At 39.3% G+C, this 7,211-nt stretch overlaps 1 pseudogene; it reads right to left on the bottom strand.

Annotated features, from left to right (window-relative positions):
- Nucleotides 1-5,160: 5,160 nt before the first annotated feature.
- Nucleotides 5,161-6,432, bottom strand: LOC102765547 (annotated as a pseudogene).
- Nucleotides 6,433-7,211: the final 779 nt, after the last annotated feature.

Genomic DNA, 7,211 nt, shown 5'->3' with positions numbered 1-7,211 from the left:
ACTAGTTGAATTCTACTGATTCTCCGTCTGTGCTCATAGGACTTCTGAATGAAGTTAATGTAACATTTTAAATGAATGAAAACTTAGAACTTATTTTTTTAAACTTTTGTATGTCCTGAATAGAATTACACTTTCCTGGGGAATATAAGTACCACAATTTGAGAAGTATAGATCCAGGAAAAAGGGTCAAACAAAACCATTCAGCTAGCTTTCCGTGGAATGGGCTAAATCCATTTTTCCTTTTTGAGACTCAAGCGTTATCTAGTTCATTTCACTGGGGTATTTGTGCCCCAAACACTTGATGATTATAGGGCATGCAGAATGGCTTGGGTACTTGTTTTAGAAATAAAAAGGCAACAAGATTCATGCACCCAGAGTCACTGAGCTTGTTCACCTCTAATATGAAAAACAACCGATAGTGTTTGAGTACAAAGAGAGACTATGTATTAGTATCTTGGATGAACTAAATCATTACATGGGTAAATAAAAATATTCCTAGTTTAGATGCACTTTGCCTCTGTATCTACTACTACCCCTAACAGCAGTGACTTGCAGCTGGTTTGCTTTGTCAGAAACCACACACACACACACACACACACACACACACACACACACACACACACATACATGCACACACTTTACCTGGCTACTCAATACTGATCTTTCAGGTCTCAGTTTGAATGTCTGATCTCAGACCAGATTAATCCCACTTGATTGTATGTCCTTATAGGACTCTGACCATCTCCACAATCACCTCAAATTTAATAGAGCCCACAACTGTCGTCATCTTGTGCTCTAACTTTTGTGTAGTGCATCATCATTTTAAAAATACTTTCATATTCATTTTTCTTCTATTCATGGAAACAGCCCTTCACATTATTTGGAGGCAGCATCACATGCTTGGGCTCTGGAATCAGATGGCCTGGCTGGCCACGCCAACTCTGCCACTTTCTTCTTCAGAGAGACTCATCGGTTTTGCAATAATCATAAACAATTTAAAAATTAGCATTTTATTCCAAGAAATTGTGTAGGACATTCTAATGCAGGTAAGTTCTGCCTGAAGGCCTTCTTTCTCTTTTCTAAATGTTGGCTGTTTTTAAATTTATATTCAAGAGAAAACATTTTGCAGAGTCCTAATTTTAATCAAATGCATTTGTACTTCCCACAGATGACATGCTGTACCAATTGAAACCAAAACAGGAAAAAGAAACAAAGATTATGACATTTAACATTGAATGTCATGCTCTCTCATCATTAGCAAACAGAGCCTCTTTTTGTTAATTTCTGTAATCAAAAATCATGCCTTTGTCTCTTTATTCAATGACTTTAGGCTTATATTATTGGTCTGTGCAGTTCCTTCCTGAACATTTGTTCTTTTTTCAATTTGCAATTTATTTTTTATTTACAAATTATTTTACTCTTATTTTTTTAAAGAAACCTATGTGTTCACTTTTATTAACTGACATTGACATTTGATAACAATTATCCAATAAACAACCTAAAATAACTAAGAAATTCCCACCCTGACAATACTACTCTTTTTTTAAAAAATATATATTTTATTGATTTTTTACAGAGAGGAAGGGAGAGAGATAGAGAGTTAGAAACATCGATGAGAGAGAAACATCGATCAGCTGCCTCCTGCACATCCCCCACCGGGGATATGCCCGCAACCAAGGTACATGCCCCTGACCGGAATCGAACCCGGGACCCTTCAGTCCGCAGGCCGACACTCTATCCACTGAGCCAAACCAGTCTCGGCGACAATACTACTCTTAAGAATATTTTTCCTCACGCACAAGAGCATGAAATGGCACCCCTGACTAACTTGCTTGAGAATTCCTTGGCTTCTGTTTCAATAAAGGTTGCAGAAGCACAGGACTGTGACTTTCATCTGTGAGAAGACTCTCCTTTGCTTGCAGTGAAGAAGCAAGTGGCCATGCTGGAAGACCCATGCAGCAAGGAACTGAGGACCTCTGGCACTGAGGGTGGCCTCCAGAGCAACAGACAAGAAACCAGAGCCCAAGCTGAGTTTTGCAAACTCTCTGCATCCTTGATAAGGACCAGCTAAGTTATAACTGGACTCCTGATCCATAGAATCTATAAAATAATAAATGTGTTTTAAGAAAAAAACAACTTGCTGAATAAGCTGAAGAATTCGAGAGACTTTACAAGAATCTCCCAAGTTCTTCACCCATGGAATTATTGTAATATTTATTACCTAAGTACAAGTGTACACGTCAACTGTGACTGTCAAATTACATGCTTTTTCTTAAGTGATTTGCCAGTGTGTGTGTCTTTATTTCTCAGTGGTATCCAGGATCCTAGGTTTAGAGCTTAAATACAGTCCATCTTCATTATTCATACATTTTGTATTTTCCAATTTGCCTCCTTACTATAATTTATTTGTAACCCCCAAATCAATACTCACAGCAGTTTTATGGTCATTCACAGACATGTGCAGAGCAGCAAAAACATTTTTAGTCACGCAGCACAGACTTTATCAGCTGAGCTCAAACAAGGCAATACCCTGCCTTCTTATTTCAATTCTTAGGCTATAAAAAAGTATGTCCTTTTCAGTCTACTTAGAGTCCCATTTTTCATCTTTTGGGAGGTTTTTGGTTTGTAATTTTGCTGTTTAAAATGACCCCCAAGCAAGTTTCTGAAGCTGTTAGTGTTCCTAAGCACAAGAAGGTTGTAATGCATCTTAAGGAGAAAACACACATATTAGATAAGATTTATTTAGATGTGAGTTATAGTGCCATGGGCTATAGTAATGAATCAACAATATATATTACATAAGGTGTCACATAAAATAAGATTAGGTATTGATTAGTTGTCAAAAATGTTTTAATGACAGGCTCACAGGAACTTAACCCTGTATTTCCCTTGAGAACAACTTAGTATTCAAAGAAACTTTACAGAACATAACTACTGTGAGTAATGAAAAGTGATTGTACTTTGTTGTTGACTCTAAGTCTTTAAAATCAGAATCTTCTTGAATATAAGTTTAACTAAAATGCCTGTCAATATATTAACTTAGAGAATTTAATGAATTTTTATAAGTAGAATCAAATAGTTTCACTAATGAATCAAGCTAGTTTTGAGTCTATAGTTGTTATATGTCAAACTGATGTCTAAATATCCAGTGTATTATGCTAACTGTATTTGCAAAAAAGTATCCAATGCTTTAAATGAGCTATTTACCATCAAAGATAGTGAACTTAATTAATATCTGACATTTTAATTAGTTTTCTTGCTGTGATCCAGGTAGAGTTTTACTGTTTTTTGTTGGTGGTAGTTTTATTTTTTTTTGTCTGAAATTAAAGCCTTTAGTCCTTTGGTTGATCTCTTACCACCCCCCCAACATCCCCGGGCTTCCCGCTGTACTTTGACAGTTGTACAGCATTGCACTAAAAGGTCCTTTCACAAAGTTCCATTCACAAGTCCTAGAACTGAGACTGTGTCTGAAAATTATATATATATATATTGCATTAATAAAAATATTCAAAAATATAAATTTAAATATATGCAAAATGATCCATAGTTATCTAGATTATGCCTGTAGTCAGAAGTTTAAACTGCAGTTGATCCTAATAAAAGACATGACTGTGATTTATCCCACAAATATGTGTTGAGAACATACTATTGCAGGCAGTGTTCTAGACACTGGAGTTACAGTTGTGAGAAAGACAGGCAATATTCCTACTCTCATTAATAGTCTAGGGGGTAGAGGCAGACAATAAAAAAACAGATATGTGTAATAAATTCGGGAGATGTTGTAGAAAGTAATGATAGAGGAGATATTCTGAGTTCAGGAATCAGAACATTCCGGACAGAGAATATCAAGGACAGAGGCCTAAGTCCTGGAAGATTATGGAATGTTTGAGATGCAGAAAGACAGCTAGTGTGGCTGCAGCTATCTTAGTGAAGGAAGTGGAAAGGTGGTAGGGTGGGAGATCCACACCCAGAGGCTCATCATTAGATGGAGCAATTCTCTTTGGTGTCTGTCCAGGCTTCCTATGTTTCTGCCCTCTCCACCTTCCCTGGTCCTTCAAATGGAACCACAGGAGCATCTGAAGTCCTCTTTTGCACCCTTCCTGAACTACAGAAAATCCTGGGGTCAGTAGTTCAAGCCTTCTTCGTCTTCCCAGAAACCAATGATCCTATTTCTCCACTCCTATCAGGCCTTCTTCCCTCAGAAATATCCATGCAAGGAGCAAGCAGCATTTTCCATCATTGTTTATTTCTATGGTTAAGTTTAGAGATACAAGCCTATTTCTTCCAAGAATTTTCCTCATCATTTAATGCCCAGCCTCAACAGCAACACTAGAGTGTGTGCAGCGTGAGAAAGAAGAGATAAACTCTGACTTCAGTCTTAAAGGAGAAATAGGAGATGGTCAAGTAAAGAAGCAACGGGCAGTGTAAGGAAAAGGAAAATGTACGGAGTCATGAAAAAGACATAGCTTTGGGACCAGCAAGAGCTCGGTTTTGCGGAGTGCCTCCATCTCTCACTCCTCGCTGGGCATTGTGGGGAATGGGAGATGGAGCCTTGTTAACCATTCCCGACCTGCAACAATGTGAGCAAAGACAACTCTCCCTCCTTTCCGGGTGCTGAGAAGCACGTGGGGAACAGGCCTGTTGAGTACAATAAGCAGATGCCATGCCCTTCCTTCTCCCCACCGGCCTCAGTGCGGACGGTAAGGAGGCGCACTGTCAACCATGTGTGCCTGCGTGAAGTGAATAGGAGTAAACAGGTGGTACCCTAGTCCCTTTGAACTAGACATTAGAGACAGAACTACAGAGGAAACTGAAGAAAGGGATGCTTTAAATCTGTGTATATAAATCCTGAAAAGATACCAAGCAACCCTTGCAGATGAAGTGATTGCCTATTAAGGGATCTACCAAAACTCAAAATAAGAAAATACAGGAGGTAGAAGATAACTGAAAAGACTAATGCAACATTAGATTCAAATCTGTAGCTCCTATAGCTACTTAAAACATGGTTTTCAAAACTAAACCCAACATTTCCAGGAACCATAGAAACAGTTGAAATAAAACTTGCTATGAAAGCCCTTATATCATGCTTAAAGGAGGGAGATAGGAAGATGTAAGATCCAGGACACACAAGACATGGCATTTCATCTGCAACCCGTTTGCTTTACTGAGGGTGTAGTTTCCAACTTCAGTCACCTTCTTCAGCTTCAGACGCGGATTCTTCTTCAGCATTTTTGAGCCACTCCACAAACTTTTTCATTTGTTCAAGGAAGACACTTTTCCCCTCTGCAACATGTGCGTCTTTCTAGCACTTCAGAATGGGCTCCTCCCTCGGGACTGCAGCTTTATAAAAAAGCGCCACGATTTTCTGGAAGGCTTTCGTGAAATGAGTGTTATCATAGCAATCAATACTCCTGCATCTTCAGCAACAGAGTCAGCTCAGCCTGACCTTGAGTAGTGAAGGCAGCGAGGAGAGGGCTGTTTTGCGTCAAGTGCTTGAAGGCTTGCTCTGCTACAAGCTCCTCTTTGTTGTTCCAGTCCACGGTGCTCCTTACACTGGGCCAGATTCATCCAATGCCCAACGTGTTCTGGGATGTTGGTGTTCTTTTTCATCTCCTCCTTGACATACAAAATTATATCCTTAAATGAATCACCACGGGACATCTGTTCTTAACGTCCTTTCTGGAGTTCTTTCTGAGCTCCTATGGTTTGCTGATTCCGAACATATTCTGAAAGCTCTTTTAAGCCTGCCTCGACAAAATGCTTTGTGAAATGTTCAAGGCTTTGTTTATTCACAGGGAAAAGTTCCATCAGTCTGTTATCCGTGCTGACTTTCCGAAGACTTGCGGCTACTGCATTAATGTCTTTTTCATTTATCCATGATTTAAAGGGCTTTACAGCAAAAGCTGCTGAAACCCCTTATTTAACCAAATTCTCATTATAAAGGCTATGAAGAATGGACGCATTAAGTGTTCCACTAGCCGGAAGAACACCCATCAACATAGCCAGCTTGTTCCTCTCTGACTCCAAAAAACCCTTTACAGCAGCTTTTTTACTTCATCTTCAAACCCTTCTCCAGGTATTTGTATCACCTGATTAACTTGTTAAAAACCTAAGCAAATGCTTGCATGGCATCCCGGTCTTATTGTGCTGTGATCACATAGACATCTGCGTGCATCATGTCATCTGCCAGTGTACCACCTGGGGCCAGCATTCCCGGGGCCACCAGAATGTTTCTGCATATGGGCCGCACTCAAGTGTTGCCCAGAAGCACCAAGAAACGTTGCTACTGCCTCCAAATCAGTACCAGTTTCACTGAAGCCTTGAATAATCATTTTGAAACTGAGCAGGGTCAAACCTCTCTTTTTCATCTCTTTTTCTGGTTTTAAAATGCTGGCCCGAGAGTGTTGGCTTCTGCTGCTTTTAATTGTTCATAAAAGACACCCAAATTTAGGAAACTAAAGTTCACTCCACCAAGACAGTTATATACAGAAGAGTGCCCATCCCCAGTCCCTGATGAATTTATTTCTATGCAAATGAGTATTCCAAATCCTTATAGTTTGACTGGTCCAAATAGCACCATCCTGATTGGTTGGAATGCAGCCATTCTGATTGGTGAAGATGCAAATGATGATATCGCTGTGCAGCTCCTATTGGACAGGGGAAGTCTCAGTCCCACTGGTCAAATTTTGATACTAGGAACTCTCTTATAAGGTCACCTCAGAGGGTGAGAACACAGTGTAGGAGGCTGAGCAGCCTGGCATGTGGCTTTTCCTTGAAATACAGTGTGTGTGAGAAACAAGAATGGCTTCTAGACTCTGGTTATGAATTTGAGCCCAATTAACCACAAGGAGTCTTTTTTTTTGACAAGTGTATTCTTCTTGAGGTCAACAGGACTCCAATAGATATTTGTATACCAATGTTCATAGCAAAGCCAATGGTGTAAAAAATCCATGTGTCCATCAACAGAAAAAATTGAAAAACAAAATGTCACACACACACACTGGAATACAGAATATGAACAGACCTTGAAACATTATGCTTAGTGAAATGAGCCACACACAAAAGAACAAATATTCTATAATTCCATTTGTATGTGGAACCTATAATACAAATTCAGAGAGATAAGAAGTAGAATAGAGGTTCCAGGGACTGGTGAGAAGGGGAAAGGAGAATTATTATTTTAAGGCTACAGAGGGTTTTTGTGGGGATAA

Source organism: Myotis davidii, unplaced genomic scaffold (assembly GCF_000327345.1).
Source record: "Myotis davidii unplaced genomic scaffold, ASM32734v1 scaffold104, whole genome shotgun sequence".
Lineage (NCBI taxonomy): Eukaryota > Metazoa > Chordata > Mammalia > Chiroptera > Vespertilionidae > Myotis > Myotis davidii.
The sequence above is the reverse complement of the archived record's forward strand: the minus strand, read 5'-3'. Positions and strand labels throughout refer to the sequence as shown.